Here is a 12,290-nt window from a genome sequence, read left to right on the forward strand (position 1 = left end):
TACTACATTAATGTATATCTGAGTTATGGGATAAATTATTGCTTGGCAGGTGACTTTGATTTAAATTACCATTAGAAGATGAAAAGTGTGTGCAAAGAAGGGAAAGTAAATCATGATATCAAGAAGAGACCATATTATGACATCCCCTGATTGTGATCCATACATGCTTTAGTAATATATTTATTTAACTTAAGTCTCCAGGGTATAATGAATCTTTTTTGTATTTTTTCCCAATAATAGCAATAATAATGATATATAATGTAGTAAGAAATATAGATGAGTAGGTCATGTATTATGAAATCATAGGCTGCATAAAAATGGGATTTTAAAAAACTTTCCATAAATCTTAAATATTCCATAAAACTCCTCATAATTCACTGCTCCTTAGATATAATAACCCAAAGGGAATAGATGCATATGGTATTAGAAACCAAGCTTACACCTGTGAATCTGAGAGCTTCTTTTGCCAGTGTATTCATACTGTTCAACTTTATGGTCTTCCAAAAATGCCTCATGCCATTCCTTCTTTGGAGAATGTCTTCCCTCTCCTTTTTCATTAGTATTTCATCTGAAATATATTCACATATAAATACCAATATATTTATATCTTCTCTGTTCATAATTTTTTTATATCTTCTCTGTATATAGTTGTTTTTTACCTTGTCTGCTCCATTAGACTGTAAGCTCCTGAAGAGCGAGGTCTGTGTTTTACCTTTCTTTAGATGTCCCATGCTTAGCCCTTGATAAATTCTTATTGACTGACTAATTACCTATCCATCTATCCAACGAGGCCCAGCCTAAATCTCTTCTCCACAAAACCTTTTTTTTACTTCCTCAGAACAAGGTAAGGAGCTTTTATTCACCTGAGTTCTTTTTGGCATTTACATAGCAAATAAAATATTTTGCCTTATATTATTAATTATCATATTGTGTACACCTTTGTACTTACAGCTATATGTATATATCTTGCATTCCAAACTATACTTGCACAGATATTCAGACTACAATGATTTTTCTTTTTATAATGATTTTGACATAAATCTGTGTCAATTAGAATATCAACTTTAATGAAACATCATCATTTTTCTGAAATTTTGTACTTGACTATTGATCAAATGGAAAAGGATATAAAGCAAGTTGAATGTGAAAGTATTTGCAAGCAAGTGATGACAAAAGTCTCACTTCTAAAATACTTTTCAGTTTGTAAATCACTCTTTGTTCTCTTCTACAAACAATATGTGGCAGAATATGGATAAGTAGCATAAGAGATAAAAACAAATGAGTTATAAATTGGTAATGTCTTCATTGAAGTTTAGACATAATTCTTTCAGCATCCCCGGAATAGTTTTGAGGTTTTCTATTCGAATATGATTGTATCTATTTTGGCTAATGAAGCTCAGAGAAGCCAAGACAAGTACCTCATAGTACACAATTTATAGATATTGGAGACTGTTATTTATATTCAGCTGTCCTTACTACAATGATATTTCCTCTAACTCATGTGTAAGATACTGTGCTAAGCATATAAAAGTAATTTTAATATTTTTGTTTTCATGATAATAATAAATATCTTTCCTTAAAGTTAAGTCATAGTAATTTTAAACATCTTATGTAATCTATTAGAAGATAGTTAACTATCCTTTGCCCATCCCTTATTGTAAACTCTGTGATACATCTTACTGTAAGATTTTAGTAATTTTTCCATGGGCATTATCATGATAATTGTCATCATTTATAGCGATTTTCTCACCTTTAGAGGAAAGGCTACTGATCTTGAAGATGTAGTTAACTATTAATATTTCCAATTATGTCATCCTTGGGCTAATTATGAAAAACTGTTCAATGCAAGCCTCTGTACAGAATACAGTCTACCATCCCTAGATGACTGAGGACTATTGAATGTATTTCAAACCACTTAAAAGATGAATCATCAGTTCAGAAACTGTCCTTGAACTATGCCTTATGTATAGGCATGTTCCAAGCCAAGTTAAGGGGAAAAGAAAAGAAAAAAAAAAAAAAAAAAACAAGACTTTGATGATCAGTGATTTCAGCATCAAGACATTTTTGCTATGTAAGCAAAAACAATTTAACTTGAATCTTTGACAAAGATATATTGTTGTTAAAGAATGGAGCTGCTGAGGATTCCTTGTTGCCTATCTGCCTTCCATATATTGGAGATTTGACCGGACATCAAAATTTATTATACTTTTTGGAGAACCAATAGCAGCAGTCATTCTAACAACCATTCTCATCAACTTGGCATGTGGAGCAACTCTACCATGTCCTTTAGTAAATCTGAATTAAGTATTTAGATTATATCTTAGACTTTATCACTTTTAAGTGATGTATTATCATTGTATTATCATTTGCCCAAATAATCATTTATTTAGAAAAGATTTTTACAAGGAAGACGAGGCTGGTAACTTCTCAGCCTTTGAAATTAACTCCCTTGAATTCAGTGTTATTGTTCAGGATTTCCTAGTTATATTCATCTGTTTGTTTTCTATTTGGAATTTTCTTGATAAAGATACTAGAGCAGTGTGTCATTTCATTCTTCAACTCATTTTATTGATGAGAAACTATGACAAACAGCGCTAAGTGACATGCACAGAGTCAAAATTACTAAGTGTCTAAAGCCAGATTTCAACTCAGATAGAGGAGTCTTCCTAACTTGAGGCCTGGGCACTTTTTCCACTGTGCCATCCAGTTTCCTCTTAACTTCAGCATACTATTATGCACTATAATACTATTATTATAATAGTCTGTCTATTATCTCTAATATAATAATTAAATGCTTATAAGCATGGAAGATTGAAAGAAGGAAGAAGGGAAAAAAAGAAGGAAAGAAGTTCTTTGTCTATGTCCAGATGAATTGTAGCTACAACTACACTTGAAAATCATTTTCACCTGATCATCTATCCGGAAGAACTCAGGATAAGTAACTCTGTTTTACTCCCTTTCCAAAGAATTATGGTGTTCTTTAAGTCTCTCTCCACCAAAACCTTCAGTGGTTCCCTGTGACTATTGAATCTAATCACAATTGCTCTGCCTGGAATTCAAATATGTCTGTGCTCTGGCTTCACCCTACCTTGCTAACTTTGTTTCCTTTATTGTCTATTGTAAAATCATTATCAAAAATGGCAATTCTTCTTCATTCCTTCCTTCCTGAACTTTTATAGCTCTTAAACTTGAATTTAGAATGTAGATTTTTCTTTTACTGGTTGCAGTTAAAGAGGGAAAAGAACTGTACTTGGAATAAAATTGAGTTATTTGAACTGAATCTACTAGTTCCAGGTTCTGTGATTCTAGAGAATACACAAAACTATGAGCCCTAGTTTTTCTGTCTGTGAAAGATGGACAATACTGTTCATATCACTTGCCTCTTAAAATTGACATGAGAAAATGATTTTTGATCCCTAAAACAAAAAAAATGTGAATTGTTATTATTGCCTTCCCAACTAGATTATAACTTTTCTAAGAGTAGGGATCCTATCTTCTCTTTCATTCTCACAGATGCTAATAAAATAATAGTATGAATGACCAGAAATATTTTTCTTTGATACAAGTAAACAAAAACTATTTGCCTTGGTATTGGAAGGCTATATTCTTGAGACTGTCAAAATAAGGAACTTCTTGACTCTAACACAATCCAGAAAAAAAAAAACCTTTTCTGATGATTCTACTGTGGGAGATAGTATGTTTCCCTTTGTTTCTTTGTCTCTGAGTTTTGCTTTTTATTTTTTTTTCCCCTCAAAATGATCATCTAGGATATGTGTTCTTGGTAGAATAGAGTCCTCTGGAAAGAATGTGGCTTGATTTATTCTCCTCTGAGGACATAATAGCGTTTTGCACTGGCTTCATTTGGTCATAAAATAAGTCAAAAGATGTTGATGATATCATATCTTATCCTCTGATATAACATGCCAGAGATTGTCTTTTTCCAAAGATTTTCCATCTCTGCCCTAAAGAATGAACACTTTGAAAAGAAAGGCATTTACGTAGCTCCCATAATGAAGAGAAAGAATAGATAAAAAGTTCCAGTGTGTAAGAAAGTTGTTGTAATTGTCTTCCCTTTTATGTGTTCATATTTATGCTTTTATTTTATTTTTTTTTCCTGTTACTCTACCTGGTTAGATTATGTATAATGCTGGACTATGTAATATTAAGAAATATTCAGAATTTTAGTTCTGTGAGAGTAAAAAAAAGAGTACTGAACTGGACATCAGGAAGAATTGTTCAAATACTGCCTTAGATACTTGTTGGTAGATTTGTCAATCAATATAGTCATTTTGGAAAACAATTTCAAATTATTCAAGTGGCTAAATTCTCAATTCATTTTAAATCAGAGATTCCATTTTAGTTTTACCCAAGAAGGACATTAAAAAATATCTTATTCTTCAAAACTTTTACAGCAGAACTTTGTGTAATAACACAAAATTACAAAGAAAATAAATATCCAGCTATTGAGGAATGGATAAACAAGTCATGGGACATTAATATAATGGAATAATACAATGCTATAAGAAGTAACAAACATGAATATAAAGAAACATGGAAAGATTTACATGAGAGGATGCAGAATAAGGTGACTGTAGTCAAATATATATAATAATTAAAGCGATGCAAATGGAAAAAGAACTATAAAACAAAAAGAGAGTCATGGCTCAAAAAAAAAAAAAAAAAAGATGTAGCAGGATACTTCTATTCTACTCCTTAGAGAAAGGAATGATTGCAAATTTGTTCCATGTTTTAAGTCTTTTAAAATATATTTAAGAGTTTTCCTGGTTTTTTTTCCCCCCTCCTTTTCTTCTCTCTTGGCCTTTTCTCTTCTTTGTTCTTCTCTTTTCTTCTCAATAATATTTGTTATATTGGATGATTCTCTGAAAGGGAGAGGCCAAGGATCTTAGAGGAAATGTTGGTAATATAAGAAATAGCAGCAAACATTTTCAATAAAATTTATTTAAAATAAAAATGTTTCTTTGAATAACAGGAAACTAGATAATTCAAGTGCTCACCAAGCTTTGAATCAAGCCCTGCCTCTTTCCTGTTTTTAATGTACTTCCACTCATCACAGTGCCTGATAATCCTAGCCTCTTTAAAGTCCAAATCAGGGTCTGTTACTTATACAATCATTTCTCCTAGTCTTCCTAGTTTTTGGAACTCTTTTCATATAATTGATTTGCATATATGTATATTTTATTTTTCTTTTGCAAGTGTGGTATCCTTAAGTAAACTGTAGTTTTGTTGTTGTTGTTGTTGTATTTTTTAGGAAAGGGACGGCTTAAGCCTTGGTTGTGTATCTGTAATGCTTTACAGATCAGTAAGAGGTTGGTAAATGTTTGTTTAATTGAACTGAAATACATAATATGTGAATCTGGATTGAATTACCTAGGTAATTGTGACTGTATTAATTGACATACAAATTTATAATTTGAATTTCACTTCTATTAAAGATTGAACATCCTTTCATGTCATTCTTCATCTCTTGCTGACAGGCGTTTATCAGAAGGCTGGTCTTGCTACAAATACTGATTATAAAGGCTATTATCAATCCAATCTTTCTTTCATGTTAATTAATAGAAATCAGAGTAGTTTTCCTGAATTTGCAATTAAGCCATTAAGTATATATTTCCACATTGGAAAATAAATGTTTATGTATTTTCTTATGTAATCTTCTATTTCTTAAAAAGGATTAAATATAGCATGGGGATCTTGCATTGCTTAAATAACAGGTAGAAGGAGTATGAGAAACAAGAAGCTGGATTTTCATGCTCACTTAAAAAAAAAAAAAGTCTTCACATGAACATAGTTCCAAAATGTGAAGAGAAGTAAATAGTCTTTTAAAATGGAAATAGTTTTCACTTAATTGGGGATGAGTGGGAGAAATAATTTAACAAATGAGATATAGATGAGTGGTCCTTTTGAGTGATTTTTGAGAGAGAAACGAAAAGAAGCATTTCCTATTCCTCCCACCAGGTGTCAGCTCTGAGGTAAGCCTTGGGCCAGCCTCCTCTTGGTGCAACAGCTAGCTTCTCCTGAGGCTCTTAGGAAATTGAAAAGTTTATTGTCTTGATGACAATTTGCATAATGTCTTCTATTACTTATAAATAAACATTACTCATTATTCCCCTTTATAAATAAACATTGTTTCAGGTGGGAAAAAGAAGACCTTGAGATAAGGGCTTTACTTAAACTTAACTTGTCTCTGAAAAATACCAGGAATTAAACTCTAGAGATTTTCCTTCTTTCAGGAAGTGACATTCAGAAAAATAAATAACAACAACAAAAAATAGGAATTGTACCTTATTAGGGAATCAAAAAGCTTTAAGTTTCATTGAGAAAAAAAAAAAAAAACACAAACCAAAATCCAACAGGAAATATAAAGAAATTGGTGATCTAACATACTCTACAAGTTGACATTAATATTTAAAATAATGATGATATCTAGCATTTATATAGTACTTCAAAATTGGCAGAATACTTAACAAATATTATCTCACTTTATCCTCTCAATCCTTGGAGGTAGTTAGTATTGTTCCTATTTCACAGACAGCTAATTTGAGACAGAAAGAGTTAAGTGGTTTGCCTAGAGTCGCACAGCCAGTTAAGTGTCTGAGGCAAAATTTGAACTCAGGTTTTCCTGACTAAAGGTACAATGTTTTTTCTTAATTCCACCACCTAATTTTCATTATTTATAAAGGCAAATGGAAAAGCTGATCACACAGTTATTTGGATAATTTGAAAGAGAGATAGTAAAATGTAGAAGTAGCATCAGTGGAAATTAATGATTGATTTCATGAATTTTCTGTTTTTTTTTTATAGATCAGACTTGTTACTAAATAGTTGCATAATAACAACCAAGACCTTGCAAAGACAACATAAGGCAATAATCTTCAGCAAGAGTCATAGAGGCAACTCTTAAGATACAGCATCACCCAGAAGTCAGTGTGATTTTAAGATGCTTAAAATTCAGGAAGACCTGAGTTTAAATCATACACTTTCTAAATGTGTGACACTAAAAAAAATGACTGAACTTCTGTTTCTGAGATGGCCTGTATAAGTTGAAGGGAAGATGAATAAGGTACCTCTGCTCTGATAAGTAAAGTTTTCTTGCTTCCAGTTTTCCTAAATTAATAAAATCACAGTCCAGGCATATTTCCCCTTAATCCCACCTCCCACATACAAATAACTTCTTTTTTAAAATAAGGCAATTATCAATAGGTGGACATAGAGCTGAAGTTCAATGATTAAGGAGTATTTCTGGCCTTCCTTATTTCAAAAGACCCTCACAATCTCAGAAAAGACATTGAGACAAAGAAGAAAAATGGAAATTCAAACAAACAAGAAAAAAAAAACAAAATTTGGCCCATGCTTTCCTTTAACACAAAATAGTGTGTAATATAATAATGTGTAATCAAGGAAAATATGGACTGAGTGAGAAGTTCCTTTTGCTTTTGTTATGAGATGAAATGGTCGAGGGCTGTCCTTTGTTTATTAGAAAAGCAATTTCTGTTGTCTACAATTAAAAATTTGGGAATTTTATTTTTTTAAGACTCTTTCCTTGGAATTAGGTTGTTTTGTTTGTTTGTTTGTTTGTTTGTTTGTTTGTTTTTTTAAATTTAATTCACTGAAGTGAAGCTCTCCCAGGAATGATCTTCAAAGAAGCACAAGTTTAACATAACTTTTGAATAACAAAATTAACTTAAGAAAAAGAAAGTATATAGAGGCAGCATAGAAGGAAAGGAAGAACTAAGCATTCCTATAGTAAGTGCTAGGCACTGTGCTAATGATAAGGTGTAGAGTGTTCTAGATTCCTGGTGGTCTAGAGGTTAGTGGCCATAAGAGTTATTAAGAATCCCCTTTAAATCAGCCGCAGGTTTTAAGAGTGAAAGAATTCACTCATTCCTGATTTATTAGTTGCAAAATGAAAGTTTATTGTTAGATAAAAATCAGTTTACCCAGAGACTGACTTCTATAGTGGCAGATCTATGGAAACTGGAGTTTTGCACTGAGAATACAGTTCTCAGTGGACAGAAAGTCCTGACAGCAAAGAGAGCTGCCAAGGTCCATCTGCAAAGACTTTGGTTGATGGAAGCTGTCATATTGGGTATCTTAGTGGGGGTTGGGAAGCTGGAGCAGATCAGAACCAGTGGGGGCTGGGCAGCCCAAACAAGTCATAATGGAGGCTGGAACAAGCCCGGATATCCTATTGGAATTCAAAGGGATGTTTTTCGACCAGGATTTGTAATTGAATGGCATCCTGGAAAGACAACTTGTCTGGGGAGGATATGCCTCAGCCAGGAGGGGCTGGGAATCTGAAAGGAATCACAGATCCATAGGAAATACAATTTCTTAAAGGGACCCCAATCTGCTTCACTAAGAACATACAAATATTGCCTCATTTGATTCTTTCAACTACTCTATGAAATAGTTGCTACAATTATTCCCATTTTAGAATGGTTGAAATTGAAGCACACAGGTTGAAAGATGTGCCCAGGGTCATATAGATAAATGTTTCTGAGGTTAAATTTGAACACAAGTCATCTTGACTCTAGGCTGGATAGTAAGTCGGTTGTGTTACCTTGCTTCCTTAAGGGCTTATTGAAAGTGTTGGAATTGAAACAAGTTGACTTTGAGTCCAAATTTTGTTCTTCCATTCTGGCAATTAATAGCAGTCCATAAACAAAATTTTATTCAGTACCATGCTAAGCTCTGGAGGCATTGTCCTTAGCTCTCTCCATGCCTCAATTAACTTCTTAGGCCTTAAGGACTAAAATTTACATGATCTATAATCTTGATCTGTTCAGGCTAGATGAAGGGAGTTCCTGTCTATGATATACTTGTTCTTTACTCCAAGAGGCTTGATTTAGGAATTAAAATCAACCATTTTCTCTCTTCTTTGTGTACTATGATCTAGAATTATGGTACATCATAGCCTCTAGAACTCATGTGAATTCCCAGTGTTTTCCTCCCCTCCACAAACCCTTTTGCCATTCACCTTTCCACAGCCGCTGTATTTGGAAATCAGAGGCTCTGTCCTTGTTTTGCCATATCTTCTATCTCTGATGTAGTGACATTGGGTGACATTGTAAATTAGGTAATGTTGCCACTTTCTCCTCCAAGACCTGAATTTTCTATCTGTGTATGTGTATATGTATGTGCCTTGTCCAGCTCTGATCTCCTCTGGTTCTCTAATATATGAGAGAGGAAAATCTCTTTGTCCAGTCTCAATTCCAGGTATGAACTCAGATAAATAATTGCTTTTGTTTAATCAAATGACCCATTCTTTTTGCCTTCAGTGTTACTATTCAAACTCTCAGCCTCAGTCACACATGATCAAAGAGAAATAATCATCTCAGTATGGAAATAGAGATAATCTTTCCTTTCATAGAGAGAGATCTTTAAAGGGAGAACAGAAAATTTTATTTAACTTTATTTAATTTAACAGAAAGTTTTTTATTTAACTTTATTTAACACCTGACCAAGGTGACCAGGATCTTTTAGTCATTCCCCACATAGAAATATAGAGTAAAGTTTCTTATTCCGTCATACCTTCTTTTTTATTCAGAGCTAAAATTCTAAAAGTGCTGGCACCTGGTAAACTAACTTCAGAATAGAAAAGTTGAATTCATTAATTTATCTCTGGGCTGTGAGAAAGCATAATGCAGAAGCATTTAAAAAAAAAAAACAAAACAAGGAAAACTTAGATTGGGGATTTGCAATCATCAATATATATTGACTCCTTCTTCTATCTATTGTGCTCTGTTAAGATAACAACATAATGGAAATGGACCATTTTGTATGCAATGTGTCACTTTATTAGTATCAGATTTACTGAACTGCTCTAGTTTGTTGCATTTAAATTAACAAAAACTAAGAAATAGGATTTGTGATTACTTGAAGCCAAAATAAAGACAAATTTATATGCATTATTTAGAGGGAAATGCTCTAGAGGAATGTTGCTACTCTTTTTCCTAATGGACAGTACATCCTTCATGAAAAATGCCTGTCAAACAAAATGCTTGCCTCTTATAAATATACATCTGGTCCTGATAGAGGTTGTACATTTAGATTTTCAGTTGTAGCGGTCAAGTAGAAGGTCAATGTTATTGGAATTCCTAAATAAAAATATCTCAAAGTTAAATGTTTTCTGGATTTGTCTACACAGGAAATATAGAATGGAATTTGAAACCTAGCAAAGCATGGGGAATATGGGTTGGTAGCATACAAACTCTCTTAAAATACATGTTGGTCCCGATTAGTGTGAATAATGAACCCCTTGAAGTGATTGCATAATTCAAATATGCAATGCATATTTTCACTGAGGTGAAAACAATGATCATATTTTATATAATATTATTTTGAGTAGTATGAATTTAAAAGCAGCCATTTCAGGCATTTACTCACATTAACTGGGTCCTTTCTGTATATGAAGTAATACCAGATACCATGTAGATGTAGAAATAGGCTTACGCTGTGCAGCATAATAAAACAGAACTAGGGATGAAGGAGAAATTGTAGGTCAATTTAGGCTCAGTTTAAGCAAGACTTTTCTAAAATTTAGATCTACCTTGCAAAATAGTAAGCTTCTTGTCATTAGAAATGTTAAAACTAAGAGTGGATAACCACCTGTCAGAAATTTTATAGAAAAAATTCCTCAAGTAATTGGTAGATACCTTGTAAGAACATGTCCAACTCTAAGATTCAATCCCATGATTTTAAGACTAAATAAATTAAACAAAAAGAAACTTTCAGGTAGTTATCTAAACAATTTCCCCATTCATCTTGCATAGTGGGTACAGTGAACATTTTTATTTCTATGCCTTCTTATCCATTTATGCAAGTACTGTTAACTCAAGTTCAAATACTTCCAAGGAGGTGTGTGTGTGTGTGTGTGTGTGTGTGTGTGTGTGTGTGTGTGTAGGGTTTTTTCTTTGTCTCAAAATGCTGCACATTCCATTCAATTAATTTTTTTAAACTTTATGACATCATCTGCCTTATATAATGTTTTACTTGATGTATCTTGTATATCTCCCTCTTATTATTTTATCCCTCTAAACTTCATTCCCTAATGATAAGCTTTTCAATGGCAAGAGCTATGTCTGAAAAATGTCTATCATACCCCACACATCTGGGTGCTTAGTTGATGTTCAATTTACTTCAACTAGTATCAATTAATAGACCAATGAAACATGGTACAAGCAGGAGAACACAGAGAACTCTTCAGAGAAACTAAATTTGGATCCATTCTCTATAGGCAACACATATGATCTTGGACAATCATTTGACATATGTAAGTTACCTCATGTGTAAAATAAAGGGGATATTGTAAACTTCATGATATTCTTTCCAGTTCTAATTTTATGCCCCTGAAGGAAAAGAAGATGGTTTTCAGGAAGAGAGGAGTCTCTTTGAAGGATTTAAAATTAATCATCAGATGGTCACTCTACATCCTAATCTATATTCTTAGAACTCTGGTTTGTGGACATGACTAAATCATATAATATACTGGCACAGAAACTTCTACAAAGTGACAAAAAGTTTATATATAACCTATCAGTGTAGCCATAGTGATAAAATAACAGAAACAGCCTTGGAAACAGGAGTGAACTGAGTTGGATATTCCACTCTGGCATTTACTAGCTGTATTTCCTTGGGTAAATCAAATGAATCTCAATGTATCTGAACTTCAGTTTCCTGATTTATAAAATTCACAGAATAATACATTTAGTATCTATTTTACAGAGGTAAACTAATGTAAGGAGAAAAAACATTTTTTAACCCCTTAAGCACAGTGAACATATATTCTGGTTATAGTAATAGTGGTAGGGGGAGAAGGAGGAGGAGAAAGAGGAATGAGGGTAGCAATAGTATTGCTTTTATTCAAGAACTGATAGCATGGAACAAAGGATAGATTACTTGGATTAGAATTAGGAAAACATGACACTTATTAAATGTATGATTCAGGGCTGATCACTTAAATTCTTTGTGGCCCCAGTTTTATTTAATTACCACTGAAGTCTCTTCCAGTGCAGAAGCTGATTCTCTAATTAAAAAGAAATTAACAAAGTCAATGAAAAGCAAACAATGATTCCAATAAACATTTAAAAGTTATTATAATCTTTATTTTTTTTTATTTTTTTCAGAAGATGGTGCAGTAAAGTCAGGAAGCTGCTCAAGTTCTCCCAATTTTCCTTAAAAACCACATGAAGCCAAATCTTTGAATAGAATTTGATTGAATGAAACTATTCTCCAGCTCAAGATAGATGGGAAAAGCTTCAAGAAAGGTC

Source organism: Antechinus flavipes, chromosome 3 (genome assembly GCF_016432865.1).
Source record: "Antechinus flavipes isolate AdamAnt ecotype Samford, QLD, Australia chromosome 3, AdamAnt_v2, whole genome shotgun sequence".
NCBI classification, from domain to species: domain Eukaryota; kingdom Metazoa; phylum Chordata; class Mammalia; order Dasyuromorphia; family Dasyuridae; genus Antechinus; species Antechinus flavipes.